This window comes from Wyeomyia smithii, chromosome 2 (assembly GCF_029784165.1).
Source record: "Wyeomyia smithii strain HCP4-BCI-WySm-NY-G18 chromosome 2, ASM2978416v1, whole genome shotgun sequence".
NCBI lineage: Eukaryota > Metazoa > Arthropoda > Insecta > Diptera > Culicidae > Wyeomyia > Wyeomyia smithii.
In genome coordinates, this window is record NC_073695.1 from 41,021,771 (window position 1) to 41,028,750 (window position 6,980).

At 36.5% G+C, this 6,980-nt stretch overlaps 1 protein-coding gene across 1 annotated transcript in view; it reads left to right on the plus strand.

The window, feature by feature from the left end:
• Positions 1–6,980, plus strand: part of LOC129723972 (rhodanese domain-containing protein CG4456) — a 123,260-nt gene that overhangs the window by 109,584 nt on the left and 6,696 nt on the right. The window lies entirely within an intron of this gene.

Genomic DNA, 6,980 nt, shown 5'->3' on the forward strand with positions numbered 1-6,980 from the left:
TGGATTGTGCACGGGGAGAAATGGCGTGAAGTATTGCCATGCTAAATAGAAAGATATTTATTGCTTGCATTGAAGAATGGACTTTTTCGGATGGGGATAAAAAAACAAAGACAGACAATTGAGTTTGATAAATTTACCGTGGAAGGTAATTATATTAACTTACTTGTAAAAAAATTCTACGTCCTTGCGGGCGCCTTCCGAAACATTCACTATGCCGCAAGCTGTGTAGTCATGTTATTGAGGTATTTGATTGTTTTGTTTATCAATTCCTCCTCAGTTTTCGCGACAAAATTGTTGGAGTTGATCTTATGCTTCAGGTTTGCCCAGAAATTCTCGATTAGACGCAGCTGGGAGACGTTGGGCGGGTTCGCTAACTTGGGTACCACACAAGGGTGTCCCAAAATTGCATTGAGTCAGGAATTCTGGGGGCTCACCCTCGAAATGATAGGATATGGCGTTACGAACAATTTTTTTTCGGCAGCACCTTTAGAGAATTATGTATTCAACTGTCCCTGACAAATTTTTTGAAAAAAAATCGGGGTTTCTTATGTTGAATCCAAAAAACATGTCTAATTATTTAACTACGCAATTCTGTTATATTTTTTGCAGGTTCCTTAAAGTTTAAAATATGAGGAGAAAATTGTTTTGATTTTTTTTTCCTGTATGGACTTCCTCACTGCGACCAGAATCGTTGATCTATTGTGAGATATGCCCGGGTGTCTGCTGTATCCCGCACTTCTATTTTTAGCAACACCGCTATTGAGAAGTGGCACGCTTATTATTATTTTTGATCAGTGCTTGTGTGTAATGTACTTCCCTTCGTTTTACACGCTTACTGTTCCTCTATACCGAGCCTCCTTCCTCCTGCCAACTATCGCCAATTATAATTCCCTGGAGAAGTTTCGTCGCGCGTCCTTCTGGCCAGTTTTATTGATAAAAGGGACTTATTTTTTGTTAAGAGGAAGTCACGCAAAGGTATTATAGAATTCAGCGTAAAGGAAGGGTAAGTGGTACGGAGCCTGAGAATAAACTCATACTTAAAGTCCTTTTTGACATCGAATGGCCTTGATTCTACTAAGATTCGAACCCACGACCATCCGCTTGACAAAGCGGACTCTGTAACCTTGCGGCTACGCAACTCCCCTTAATTGTTTGGATTGGTTCATAGTCAACTCATTTTGCTGCAATTTTTTTTCAGATTTATCAAGCACATTTTGTCATTCAATCGTCAAAAGAATTATGTATTAACTTGACGAACTATTTTGATGTTTGCGGTTTGCTACTACAACCATTAGTGGCTGATGTTTTTCTTGATCAATTTTCGGACCAAATTTATTATAATCAGTGGTGGGCACCGCTAATCGAAAATTTAGCGACGCTAATCGCAAAGCCGCTAACCGGAAAATTTAGTTCGATAATCGCTAAACGCTAAACGCTAAGCCCACATTAGCGGAACTTTCGCTAATCGCTAACTTTTTAATATGTATATAGTCATTTCGCTATATTAATTGCTCGTGTTTTGTAAGATTTGGACCACTTTGATCTTTTTTGGTTAAACAAACGAAAACAATCACTTTTTAAAGCTATTTACAATAAGAGGTTCACGAAACGGTATTCATATTTGATTTTGTAAAAACAAGAATAACAAAAGTTATTTAGCTTGCATTTAAAATAGATACTCTTAGGAATGTTTTCTGAATGTATCTGAATCGAAAAAGTAGAACCAAAGTTGTCATAATTTCAAGCGCATCGCAATTCACCAAAGTTCTTGGTGTGCCGAAAATTCAATCTAGACCTTGTGCTTGTTCTTTAAAATGCTCCTGTGGCTTGTACGATAACTGGAACTCCATTCTAGGGTAAAAAAAACTGACAAAAGTAACTTTCGCAGTAAAGTATGTTCATCTTTGGAAGCAATTTACGTACGCCATCTGCACATTCACAGTTTTTTCTAAATATTTCTATTGTCGCTTTTCTACAAAATTTAGCGAATTAGCGATTAGCGTTTCGAAGGCCAAAATTTTAGCGACACTAACAGTTTCGTTAACCAGCTCAAAAATTAGCGTAATCGCTAAATCGCTAACTGAATTTTAGCGTCGCTAATTAGCGAATTAGCGCAATGGTGCCCACCACTGATTATAATCTTCTGCTACTCAAAGGGCTCGTTGCAGGATCGTTCATAATTTTGAAGTAATCACATTTTGATTTGGCATCAAGATAATCTTTATTTATTACTCAGGCGTTGAGATCTTTCTCCTTCAAAAAACTGCTATCAAGCTGCAGTTTATCAGAAAACTGTAGCGACTTCTCCGTTATGAAATCTTGTACCTTTTCACTGGCAAAAATTTGTTCACTCTTGAAATGTCATTTTCACTACTTCTTTCAAGCTTTGTACTTTCTTCCTCTTTGAATCATCATCAACGTTATCATCGAAAAACGTCTGGTCTTATATTTAGCTCCAATAGATACCATAAGTGCTTTTCGTATTTCTGCGACGTTGATTTGCTCAGTTCCTTGTCAGGGTAATTTTTCATGTTTTAAAGTAATGCATAAACTGCATCAGCGCTTCGTACCACATTTTTATGTAAACTTTACAACAAATAAATCTTAGAAGTTGATTGCAATCTACCATGAACTACTCTCGGAACAGGAACAGTTTTCGGTCTGCTTCTTCAGCATCCTTTAAAACCTGAGCGACAGGGGCCGTCCGGAACTGGGCTTTCATTCAATGCTCTGATTGTTGTCCGATAGTGCCATGATGTTGTAGATGCCGTAACGGGTGTATCCGGCATCCACAAAGCGCCCTACGATGTTCGTTTTCGACGCTACGGGGTACCGTTCATTGCAAGCACACACTTTCAAAGGAAGTAGCTTCACTGTTTTCGACATCACGGCTAGAGTTCGACTGATAGAGCTGTCAATTTTTTTCTGCTGGCTCATGGGTTACTATGATTGATGCGCATGGGTAGTTTCGTCAGTGCACGTAAAGGTGAACCCATGAAAAATTGCCAATTTTTGTCATTTTTCTAATGGAGCAGGCATAAATGGCGTAGCTTTTTTTGGGTTTTTTTGACACCCCCCTCCCCCCTCGTAGCATTTTGTCACAAAGTTGCAGACCCCCTCTAGATAATGACGTAGCATTATAACAACCCCTCCCCCCATGACATTTTTTCTCTACAAATTTTATTGTCAAGAACATACATTGTATTATTATTGAACAAGAAAAGACAGAAAAGTATCAAAAAAGTACCTAAACAGACAGAACAGTAATTAAAAAGAACAATTAGAACAAATCCAAATTATTCTTAGTTTCATATTTGCTACGTAGCTTGGCATGATCTCCCCATCCTCCCCCTCGTCACAAATCTGCAAACCCCTCCCTTCCCCAACGAATGCTACGTCACTTATATATGTTCCCTATGCAGATTATTTAAAAATTTAGTGAATTATTATCTAAAACAGCCATAGCTTCAAAATTTCAAGCCCAGTGAAAATGTGATTATTTTATTTTGTTACAGAAAGCTGGAACAATTTCCGAAATGTTGAAATGACTCTTCGATCTGTTTGATATATTTCGTCCTTAGGATAACAACTATCTAGAACTTTCATTTGAAAATAAACTTTTGGTAAATGTGAATAGTTCTAAAAACTATCCGAGCTACGAGTTCCCTTGACCATCACAAATTTATACAAAATAAAACTGCTTTTGTAGAAATTTTTACAATATCGCAAATTCGAAATAATTTCTACATATGAAACTTGAGGAAGATTTTAATACGTTAAGAAAAAACCGAAGTATATTTTCTGGCTCTTTAAATCGGATTTTCATCGCTCTTAACTCCATTTGTGATCTTTTCATGGTTCTAACCTTGAAATGCGCTTTTATAAACAATCTAGTCTTCAGGAATGTCTTACGTTTTTTACCTATTTGAAATTATTTCTTTTCTCTATTTATTCTGGCTTTTAGAAGCGTTTCTGGTTCATACATTGCTTTTTTTGTTTACTTTAGAAGCACTTTTTAAGCTCTTCTTGGATTTGGAGAATTTTGTTTTAAATAAGATGATCTTCTTCAATATTTGGTATTTTCGTGCAACGTAAGAACTAACATCACTCATACGACGCGACGCGGGACAAAACACAACACTTATCGTTCTTACTACATTTAACATTTTAAAATTTTTACCTTAAAACTCGACCGGTATCGGGCGTAATACTGCCCATCTTCAGGAGGAGAGTCCGACTGGTTACACTTCTTTATACGTTGTTCGTATAGGGGTAAACAGGGTAAGACCGCCCAGCGGGGTAAGACCGCCCACCGTAGTTTTACTACCAAGTTATACAATAATTGAAAAATTTCTTTAACATGTCTATTACAGTATAATTACATAACATTTTGCACCCTTTTCTTTTTTGATAGTGCGCGAACGGTCACAGAAATAATCAAAAACAACCTTTCAGTTGGCAACCAGTCAATGCGCTATTGTTTTGCGGCAACGAGACTTAGGGTTTTTCTGTCTAAAAATCTATTGTTTTATTCGTGAATATACGTTTAATCGCTTGCCTGAATCTGTCTTCTTTCGAAAATATCGAAGGCCGTGAGTAATCTTGTAATTTTGACTACTTTTTCGGTGGAATATGAAAATGTTCCACTGGGGGTGAAGTCGCCCACTATACATGGGGTAAAACCGCCACGTATACAACTGTTTGTTGTTTTACTTCAAGACCCAAATGCATCGACACTACAGAGGGAATATTTACAGGATCAGTAAAGCAATTTCAAGCCACATAAGGCATCGATGTTAATCGACCATTTTCGATTTGGTTGAAGCTTTTCAAGTAATATTTTTTTAACTCGACTAATTTTTGAAAAAGGAAACTTGTGTGAAAATGGTATTTATGAACAAAAATAAAAGCCAGGACGGTTTGTTTAATCAGTATGACGTCTCCGGCAGAATTGAAAATAGTAGTTTTTTACTTCCGAAAAACGTATACACTGTAAAAAAATTCAAAGAAAAAATATAAAAATAGAATTAATTTTTTTTAATTTAATTTTAAAAAAAAACATGTTTTCGCCTGCAAAATCTACAAAAGGTAAGCTAAAATTTGATGGTTGTTGGATCATGGAGTAATAGAAATATTAACAGCTCAAATTTTGTGAAGTATTTTTTTTATTTTGGGTGGTTTGTTCAATGTATAAACTGCCGCGCATAGCAAGTCAGTCCCATTTGCAATTTCAGCAAGCCGAGAAAAACGTGTTTTATATAATTTCATAACATTGCTTCTTTTGCGATGGGACAATATATTTAGATGGTAGTTCCCGAAGTTTTTCAGAACAAAGTTGTTGAGTTCATCTATTGTTACGAAATTATACATAGTTAACTACCATTTCCGCCCATTAACTCAATTCTAGTGAAAATGCAAACGGGACGGACTTGCTATGCGCGGCAGTAAAGTCGTTGGTAATTTTGTTCTTCAAAAAAAAAACATTCAATAATTGAAAATATGAATAAAAAATTAATAATTATCATTATTACTCTATACATAATAAGTCTTCAAAAATATCATACAGACAAGTTTATTGAGTTTTTATTTTTAGCTAAAGACAGGTATATTATAAAATGAATATCTTGAAAAACCCCAATTCTAAAAAAAATTATTTTTAAAACCACAAAAAGTTACCTTAACATTGATTTGAACTTGGATAATCAAAAACGAAAAAAGTTAAAACTTAGAAAAAAATTTTTTTTTTTATTTTTCACAGTGCATATTTCATTTAAAAAGAAAAAAAATACCATCTACAACTTTGTCAAAGACACTATACCGATAAAATCAACCGTTTTGGCCCTAACAATATTTGTTATCCTCAAAAAATGGTGGGCGATCTTACCCCGCTGGTGGGCGGGCTCACCCCGCATGAAAAAGATCTACACATTTTTAATGAATTAATAAAATTAAAAAAAAAAGGTGGAGAATAAACAAAAATATTTCAGTTCTTATTTTTTAAATGCGGGTATTGAATAGAAGAACCTTTTAGCGGAGAAAAAATGAAATTGCAGCCGCAACTTTTTTTTTCTATAAACAGAATTGCTTAAGGGGGCGGTCTTACCCTACTTACCCCTACTTCAGAGAGCAAAGAGATGCTACGGGATACTCTGCTTTACTATGTTAAATAGGCAGGATGTGATGGGGGGATCGTCTTCGTTCATCAGCGGTTCTGTCGAATTACTGACGTTTTCCTTACGTTTTTGATAATTTTCGCGTTTTTCCAGTCTATTTGGTGGTTTAAAGTTACGGTGTGGGCGGCTACACTAGATTCGCAGGACTTTGCATTATCAACAGCATGTTTATGTTCTTTGATTCGCACTTTCACCTTGCGTCGAGTTTGCCCGATATACACCGAGGGGCAATTCTGGCATGGAATCCGGTATATTCCGGAATGCTCATCTGGGGTAACTTTGTCTTTTAAACACGCTCACACCGTAACTTTAAACCACCAAATAGACTGGAAAAACGCGAAAATTATAAAAAACGTAAGGAAAACGTCCCACTTAAATGCTTGGGAATCGCTTCACATCAGTAATTCGACAAAACCGCTGATGAACGAAGACGATCCCCCCATCACATCCTGCCTATTTAACATAGTAAAGCAAAAAATCCCGTAGCATCTCTTTGCTCTCTGACGTATACGAACAACGTATAAAGAAGTGTAACCAGTCGGACTCTCCTCCTGAAGATGGGCAGTATTACGCCCGAAACCGGTCGAGTTTTAAGGTAAAAATTTTAAAATGTTAAATGTAGTAAGAACGATAAGTGTTGTGTTTTGTCCCGCGTCGCGTCGTATGAGAAGATGTTCTTTCCGGACGTTCAGAAGCGTTCGTTCGCCATTCTGAGCTTGATTTGAAACCTCTTTCATGTTTTTCTCCCTTCTGGCCTTCAAAAGCCTTTGTCCGACATTCTGTGGTCAATGTGGACTCATTTCTGTT